Source organism: Myodes glareolus, chromosome 16 (assembly GCF_982192425.1).
Source record: "Myodes glareolus chromosome 16, mMyoGla1.1, whole genome shotgun sequence".
NCBI lineage: Eukaryota > Metazoa > Chordata > Mammalia > Rodentia > Cricetidae > Myodes > Myodes glareolus.
The window spans coordinates 31,590,519-31,600,368 of record NC_142041.1 but is presented as its reverse complement, the minus strand read 5'-3'; positions in this window follow the sequence as shown (position 1 = coordinate 31,600,368).

The window sequence follows — 9,850 nt, the reverse complement described above, 5'->3', positions numbered from 1 at the left end:
GCTGCCTGGGCAGTCACCCAAAGTCTCATTTGCAATGTTGAAGCAACCAACTTTGGCTAAGGCCAGAGCAACTGACAGACCATTTTCAGAGGCAGGAAGATTTTCAAAACCATCTTACCCTGTCTTGGCAAGGTTTGGCCATCTTTTTGCTTGTCTTCTGTTTGTCCAGGACGAACATCATACATTTTGTCAGTGGTCGATGCATGGGCAGTTCCTTGCCCAAAGGCCAGTTTTGCCAAGAAGAAAACAGGCTCCAAGTGGTGTGTCTTCGATGGCGCTCAACATTCTCTCAGGAATAGATTGGTACTGCCAGGAGCAATCGTGTCTCACATCAACAGAATCCTAAGTTATTTAAATGCCATGGGCCTCTCAAAGGTCATTGGCTGAAGGAGGTGTCCATCATCATGTGATGCTGTGAAGCTGAGTTTATGTCCCTCCTGCGTTGACTCTAGAAACTCTCACTAGTGATGGGGTGATATTTGGAGGGTCCCTTGGGAGGTAAGTAGGTTAATATCATGCCATGATATGGGACCCTGATATTTGTCTCTCCACACACATTTTCTCTCTCTCTCTCTCTCTCTCTCTCTCTCTCTCTCTCTCTCTCCCTCTCTCTCTCTCCCTACACACACACACACACACACACACACACACACACGAGCACACAGCAAGAAACCAGAAGACCATTATCTGTGGGCTAGAAAGACCAGGAGAAGCCCTTCCTGAGAACAGGAAGAGGTGGTGGGATGGAAGAATTGAATGCCCTTTAAGCCTGCGGTGCTCTTGTTACAGCCCAAGGTGGCTAAGAGACATTGTCACCAGGAGTCAAAGCTAACCTTAGCTTAGAGATTCAATTAACTGTAAGAGATACTGAGAAATAGTCTTGGTATTTGGGTTGTAAGCAGAACCTGAAGCGCAATGTCCCATAGAAACCCTTCTTAAGGGATGGTTGGCATATGGCCTTTACTTCTCTTCTTTTTGTTCTGTTTTCGTTTGACACAGAGTCTCACTATGTAGCCCTGGCTGACCTGGTGCTTGCTATGTAGACTAGGCGGGGCTTGAACTCACAGAGATTGACTTGCCCCTGCCTACTGAGTGCTGGGATTAAAGATGTGCTCCATCACTCCCAGTCTGCTCCCTTTCTCCTTTGTGCCTCTCTCCATCCTAATCGCTGGGAGTGTGGCCTGAGGGGGTCACATTGCAGGCTCTGACTGACTTACATGATAAGGTAAGGATCGTACCACAGGAATATTGAAGTTGGAAGCAGTGTGAATTGGAACTCTGAGGTATTGAAAGACTAGAGCCCTGGCTCGTCCATTCTCCAGAGATGCTGCTGATGTGGGATTCCCCTCTGTATGTTGTGAATATCATTGGTTAATAAGAGAACTGCTTTGGGCCTATAGCAGGCTATAGGGGAACAGAGCTGGGTGGGAGGGGGTGGTTGGAGGGAACTAAACTGAATGCTGGGAGAAAGGAGGTGGAATCAGAGAGAAGCCATGGAACCCCCGCCAGAGTCAGACATGTTGAAACTGCCAGTAAGTCACTGCCACGTGGCAATACACAGATTAATGGAGATGAGTTAAATTAATATGGAAGAGGTAGCCAATAAGAAGCTAGAGCTAATGGGCCAAGCAGGGATTTAAATAATACAATTTCTGTGTGTTTATTTCGGGTCTAAGCTGCCAAGTAGCCAGAAATCAACAAGTGGCCTCCTTGGAACATGCTGCTGTCTTGTTTAAGCAGTATAATTCAACTTGGAGGCTCCATTATTCTCAGTTAGACCCAATCCTTGCTGGTGAACAGCCTTTCCTTGGTGTCAGTGTGATTCCTCTTGGACCTGTCCGTGGATCCCTAGGTCAGCATGAGTGGCCCAGCCACAGGTACTTCAACCAGTCCCCCAAATAGTTGCCTGAAGCCCATTATGGACAATGTGACTCAGTTTTCACTCTGCAGGACGATGCTAACCCCAAACCATACCTTTTCATATAAAGGCACTTCACTGCCGTGATAGGGTCATTAGGTGAAGAAAAAAATCTCCGCTCTTAAAAGCTTTTAGAAATGTGTGTGTATGGATGTTTTGAATGTATGTATGTCTGTGGGCCACATGCCTGCCTGGTAACCAGAGAAGCCAGAAGAGGCCATCAGATCCTCTGGAACTGGAGCTTCAGATGGTTGTGAGCCACCATGTGAGTGCTAGGATTTGAGCCCCAGGCCTTTGCAAGAGGTGGCAGAGCTCTTAACCACTGAGCCATCTCTACCACCCCTGTTTTTTTAGATGTGTTGCACTGTGCAGCCCTGTCTGACCTTCAAACTTTGGTTTATCCTCCTGTCTTGACCTCTCAAGTGCTGAGACTCCAAGTCCATTCCCTCTGTCCCTGAGTTAGGGCCTCTTGCTACAGGCTGGGCAAGAGCTTGCTATGTAGCTACAGGTAACCTTGAGCCCCTGATCCTCATGGCTCTAGTGCTGAGACTATAGGCACGTATGGTTATTATGCAGTGTTGGGGAATTGACCCCACAGCTTTCTGCAGGCTAGGCAACCACTCTACCAATTGAACTATACCACCTGCCCCAAACTCATTTATTTTAATGGGAAAGTTCTATGTTTTATTCTGACCCATGCTATCTCAATGGCACGAGCAGAAAACCACAGCGACTGAAAGATGAGAGCGCAACTGTGTAAGAAACAGTGGGAAAGTCATCCGAATCTGTGTGTAAGGGTGACGTCATCAAGTCTAATCTTCTTACCATAGAAATAAGGCCTCCGTGTGGGTGGGGTCTGAAGACGGAACCTGAAGGACCTACTCTTTCAAAGAAATACTCTCCTATTTTTTATTAAATAGTATTTTTATTGTTTTTTATTGCACTATACATTTTTCTCCACTTCCCTCCTTTCCTCCCTTTTCCCATTCTACCCTCTCCCGTGACCCCAGTGCTCCCAACATCAGGAGATCTTGTCCTTTTCTCCTTTCTATATAGCTCCATGTATGTCTCTCTTAGGGTTCTCTTTGTTGTCTAGGTTCTCTGGGATTGTGAATTGTAGGCCGTTTTTTCTTTGCTTTATGTCTAAAAGTCACTTATGAGTGAGTACATATTATATTTGTCTTTCTGGGTCTGGGTTACCTCACTCAATATGATGCTTTCTAGATCCACCTATTTGCCTGCCTGCAAATTTCAAGATTAAGTTTTACCAGTGAGTAGTGCTCCATTGTGTAAATGTACCACATTTTCTTTATCCATTCTTCAGTTGAGGGGCATCTAGGTTGTTTCCAGGTTCTGGCTATGACAAACAATGCTGCTATAAACATAGCTGAGCACATGTCTTCATGGTATGAATGAGCATCCTTTGGGTATATACCCAAAAGTGGTATTGCTGGGTCCTGCCTCCGAAGAAGCAGTCTCCTTTATGGTGTTTTCTTCAATGTTTTTCCCACATTTTAGGCTGTTAAGGTGATCTTGCGCTAAAAGAACAACTAATAAAATTGTACCACAGGAAGTATTGTCTGGGACAAATATAAACTAAACATATAAGTGTATCGAAACATGTTTTAAGAAAAGGAACACATATGCAGAACCCATGGAGTTCTTTGGAAGACTCTACCAGTCTGTATATCTATCTGTCTGGCTTGGCGGTTACGTCATCTCTCCGTGACAAGCAATTCCTATTTGTTCCACAAGACAGTATCCATCTAGACTATAGAGTGCCAAAAAGTAAGTTTATAAATATGTCTTTTTCCGAAATAGAAAGTCAAACATTACTTCTTGTAAGATGTGTCATTGGGTTAAAACATTGTTATGATGGCTGGGGTCAGGGTGGGGTGGGGGTGCTGTTGTGTGGAAAGCAGAAGAAACTTCCGGAGCCAAAACGGTGGGAGTTCTTCTCTGGACTGCATGATGCCGGGAAGTGTGTATCTGGTGAGAGCTGAGCAAGAGACAGCTCAAATTCTTCCTCCAGGTTCTCCAGCGCCCTGAAGTGTGGTCAAGCCGGGAAGCTGCGAACCAACCTCTGCCACACACAGCCTTTCTGCCAGGGCCCTCACACCTCCGACCTCTCTGTTTTCTTTCGGCCAGACCTGGCTTGTGTGAGGCCTGTAAACTTTAGTGTTTCTGGGAAGCAGCGGTGGGAGCTCCCAAACACTTGGTGACTTAAAGAGACAGGACTTGGAATGCTTGGCCAGCTTGGGCACACAGAGGTTTGTTTTGTTGACTTGGAATGCTTCAGCCAGCCTGGGCACACATAGGTTTGTTTTGTTGAAGAATCGAGTCTTGCTGGGTGGTGAAAGCCACGCTGGGAGAAAGAATGGGGCAATTCATCAGCCCCTGCACACACTGCCTCTCCCATTTTGTTCTGAAATCTCTTGAGAGAAGGATTTGTTCTTCGGCAGGGAGGCCCTAGCAGAGCGAGCACTCCCAGCGCTGAGAGGTGTGGGCTGAGGCAGAGCTGGTTCAAGTCCCATTTCCTTTTCTAAACACATTAGGTCTTTTTCATCATCCGACCTCCACAGAAAGGAAACCACAGTCGCTCCGACCCGGCATTCCCCTGGGAAGGCGTCGCAGGGTGCTTTCTCTTCTCCACTGTGCGCAGTTGTTCAGCTCGTGATTTTATCCCAGAGACATTTTGTGCTGCCTTCGGGCTTGTTGGGGGCTCTTTAGAAGCCTTTTCCTTGCGGGTTTCCTTTCTGTTTGCTCTTCTGTCTTGCTGTTGCGTGTCCTGCTACTGGGGTCAGCTGTCACCCTGAGGTGGGACAGGTCCTGCAGGCTGCACAGTAGAACTGAGATGTGACCCACTAACCAATCTGAGCCCTTTAGTACCAACAGAGGCTAGTAAAACAAGCCTGAGTATTCCTTGGGGACATGAAGTTCCCAGCTCCTCCTTGAAGACAGGGAAGCCTCACCCCTAGAGTCCTGCCAACAATTCTGACACTGTGGGGTGGGGCACAAACCTGGCTCTCAATGGTAAGATGGCTCCTTCTGCCCCCCAGATGCCATGTTATTGCTTCATTTTATTGACCTCAGTCTGTTTTCTTAAGATTTGTTTTTAAGAGAGAGAGAGAGAGAGAGAGAGAGAGAGAGAGAGAGAGAGAGAGTGTGCGTGTGTGCGTGCGCATGTGTGCGTGCATGCATGCATGTAGTACACAGCCTACCATTGTTAACTCAGAGGACTCTTTCAAGAGTTGGTTCTTTCCTTCCAACCTGGCATTAACTCAGTTGTCAGGCTTGGTGGCAAGCTCCTACCAACTGAGCCATCTTGCCAGTCCTCTATGGCTTTTAAAAACCCCGTTTTGAAAGCTTGGCAGGGGAGGGGGTAGGGATACACACTTGCAATTCTAGCTCTTTAATGTAAAGGCAGGAGGATCATGACTTTAAAGGCAGCCTTGGCTACTTAGCAAGATTAAGGCTAGACTGAGCAGTACAGGATTTTGTCTTTAAAAACAGAACAAAACAATGGCTGGAGAAATAACAGAGCAGTTAAGATACTGCCCTTCCAAAGGATCCAAGTTCAAATCCCAACACCCACTTTAGGTGGCCTTCAACCTTCTGTTTCAATTTTAAGGGCTCTGATGCCCTCTTTCCGCCTCCTCTGGCACTGTACTCAAATGGACAAATAAAGAAACACATAAATATACACATAATTAAAAGTAAAATTAAAAAATTCCCCTTTTGGCTAATTTCCAGTTTTGACTAAGCATAAACAAATTAACATGTAAGTTATCAATATTAAACATTAACATTAAATAACAGTATTAAAGTTATTCTTTGGTTTTAATTTCAGTCTGTATTTCTTTCTAGTCTATAATACAATGGTTTTCCTGGGCGTGCCACCCTGACTGTCTTCAAACTGACCCTACTCAGGAGAGAAAGACTCTTCAGAGGCCTTAACTCCCAGCCCTTAAGGAGAGACTGGGGCTTTTGGCTTTCCGAGCCCTCCCTCTGCTTTGAAGAGGGTCTTTTTCTGTGTGTCTCTGAATGTGTTTCCTCGCCCACAATGAATGCTTTCGTTCAGCTGCTGATTCTGTCTATGATGCTTCAGATCCCTCTGCTGCTACATGCTGTCCTCAGATTCTGTAAGTGGGAGAGAAGACAAACCCAACCAAGACCCCTAGACTGTGTCAGTTGATATTTCCAGATCATTGTTGTTATAACAAATCTTATCTACTTTTTTGAGCATTAGCTACAATTCCTAACTCTTTTAAAACTAGAAGCATCCATTTATTTTTATAAAAAATTATCAATTCTTTTATTAGCATGATTTAAAATTCAAAAGTTTTAATCTTTTAAAATAACTTTGGTAAGTCTATTGAGATGATTTTTCTCTCTCCCTTTGCATGGCGTGTAGGGAATTATATCAGTATATGACTTAAATTATTTTATCTTTACACTGAAAATAAATAGAGGGTAGGGAGATGGCTCAGTGTTTGCTCTGCAAGCACGAGGTCCTAAGTTTGAGTCTCCAGCATCCATGTAAAAAGCTGGGCAAGGCTGCACATGCCTTTGACTCTAGCATTGAGGGGCTGAGACTGGAAGGTCCTGGAAGCTCCCTGGCCAGCCAGCCTAGCCAACTGTGACTCTAGCATTGAAGGGCTGAGACAGGAAGGTCCTGGAAGCTCCCTGGTTGGCCAGCCTAGCCAAAAAGGTCAACTTCAGGTTCAGTGAGAGATGTTGTCTCAAGGTGATGTAGTAGATGTCCAATGTCCTGGTCCTCAATTCAGTATACACACACACTGCACGTGCTTTCAACACACACACACACACACACACACACACACACACACACACACACTGCACATGCTTTCAAAACACACACACACAAATACACACACACAAACACACACACAAATACACACACACTGCACGTGCTTTCAACACACACACACACTGCACATTCTTTCAAAACACACACACAAAAATACACACACACAAACACACACACAAATACACACACACTGCACGTGCTTTCAACACACACACACACTGCACATTCTTTCAAAACACACACACAAAAATACACACACACAAACACACACACAAATACACACACATACAAATACACACACAAACACACACACAAATACACATACAAACACACACACACAAACACACACACACACAAAGTGTTATTACTCTTTTAATGTGTTGCTGAATTCTATTACACCTGTGTATGACATTTGTTAATGTGGTGGCTCTCAAGGCTTTCCCTTCTTGTCCCGTCTTTATCAAGTTTGATGCTAGTGCTATGCTAGGTTGGTTAAAGGAATTTGGAAGAAATTTGAGTGTGTGTGTTCCCAAATAATTTGAATAATCCTAAAGCTTTTTGTTCCCTGAGTGCTTTTTCCCCCAGTGACATTAATCTGGGAGATCATATGAAATTGAAATATCGTAAGGTGGTAACTCTGAAAATTCGTCTTCTTTTCAGTTATTTTGAGTTTTCTTTTCTTCTTTTTGCCATTTCTTCCTTAACTGACTAACTAGGTCACTTCATTATCTTTAGAATGTGTTCTCCCAAAGTTTTCCGGTGTTTTTGGTTGTTGTTCCCGAGTATGGGAAGAATTATTCTTATAAAATTCGAACTTTTCTTTGCAGTGATAACCTGTGTCTAACTAGAGGCTAGTAATGAAACAGGGGCCCTTGAGGGTGAGCATGAAGGGTCAGCAGAGCGGAGCGCGCCCACCCCCCCCCAACCCCCATCTCTCACATTGTGTCTCCAATCCCTGCACTCCCTGGTTCAACTGAAGCAGAGAAACCTTAAATTTGGAGTTTTCCATAAAACTTCCCTCTGGGGACTGACTTTTAGGAAGAAAAAAAAAAAAAAAACAATAACAACAGCAGCAGAACCACTGACCTGGAGCCGAGGCGTTGGCTGGGTTTTCAGTGTGTCCTGTTTATGCTAAACTGGGTGATTCTGGCACAGGTGGAGGGGTTGCTGTTAGAGCTGTCAGGGGGAGACTTGGAATCTGAACAGCCATCCCACAGAAGAGACCGGGTGTCTGCTGTGTAGAACGAGGACAGGACGGCCACTGCTGGAGGGCACAGGAGGACTGGGGGTGGGCACGAATGGAACAGCTAGAATCTGGAAACACTTGAGTTGCCCCTCTCGGGAGGTGTGGAGCGATGCTGGCTGAGCTCTATGTGTTGTTTGTTACTTCGATGAACCTCGGCTAAATTTCACGCAAGGACTCTGTGAATGCCTGAATTTGGCTCGAATGGCCACTAGATGTCACACTTGCGCATCTGCAGTGGCAACAGTGTTTCAGCAGTCTGCAACAACCCTCAGCTTAATAGGCTGTTAAGAAAATAAAATTCTATTTTGAGAATATGCACCCTAAGCCAAGCACAGCAGTTCACACCAATCCCAGTACTTGGAAGGCAGAGGCAAGTGAATCTCTGTTAATCCAAGGCTAGACCGGTCTCACACTGAGACCCTGTCTTAAGAAAAAAAAAAAGTCCTAAAACTGAGCCAGGTGTCACATGCACTCTGGAGGTGGTGGCAGGAGGATCAGGAATTTGAGGTCATCCTTAACTAGCCTGGCCTACAATAAGACCTGTCTCTGAAGTGTGTGTGTGTACATATCCTTATTATAGGCTATTAATTCTTAATACATTTAAGAAGACTTACATATAATTTTAATAAAAAATTAAGATGTACTCTCTAAACTGAACTTTCTCAGTTTTCTTTTCTGTGTCTTCTGATCTTCTCAGAATTAAATGTGACTTCCCATAAATGGCCATGTCCCCGGCCAGAAGCACTTCAGAGCCTCTTCTTCATCCTGTGTCTACCGTTATTGACAGGAACTATTCTCACTCTACTCTGCTCAGCACAGGGCACCGAGCAGCGTTACAGCATCGCTAGTGAGCCCTGTGCTTTGTTGTTCCTGCCGTCTGCAAAGCACTTGCTTATGGGATCTGATCTACGTAAAATCAGGTGCTTAGGTGGTGGTCTGAACGAGAATGGCCTCTGTGGGCTCATCTGTTTGAATGCTTGGTCCTCAGTTAGAGGAACTGTGTTTTTGTTGGAGGAATGTGTCACTGAGATTTGAGATTTCAAAAAACCTATGCACCCCCTTCTTTCTCTCTCTCTCTCCCTGCTGCCTGTGGATCAGGATGTAAGCTTTCAGTTATTGCTCCAGCACCATGCCTGCCTTGTGTCCTTACATGGCACTCATGGACTCCCTCATCCTCTGAAACCATAAGCAAGCCTCCAAATAAAGTCCTTGTTGTGGTGTTTCATCACAGCCAGAGAACGGTGACTCAGCCATTGGTCCACAATGCTATATGTGAAGAAGAGCCAAGAGGGGTCAAGCTGTCTGTTCATGTGAGAAGTGAGTGAGAAGCCACTGTCCAGTGTCTGTTGTGCTGAACCACGGATGCTCAGGGGCTGCTACAGGCTTCTACCTTCCTGGACATTCACAGCGGACTCCTATCAAAGGGTGTGGAGAATTTCTGGTAAAGAACCCGTGGAAGTGTCGCTACAACATCCAGACATACTCAGTCACAACCGATTGACTCTCTCCTTCCTGTCTTTTTCTCTGTCTCCCTCTGTCCCCCTTCTTCTTCCTGACTTCTTTTTTTCAAAACATATGTATTTATTGGAATACAGACAATGTCAAATCCAAATTCTGTATTCCCTCTTTATGTTTCTTGTTTGTGTGTGTGGTGTGCACACATGCATATGTGTATACATATGCACGTGCATGCATGTGTGTGCATGTGTACACATGTAGAGTCCAAAAATTGACACCAGATGTCTTCCTCATGTATCCTCCATCTTACTCTGGCGGCAGGCTCTCTCACTCGAACCCAGAGCACACGCACACTGCTTTGACTAGTCTAGCTAACCAGTGTTCCCGGACCCCTCTG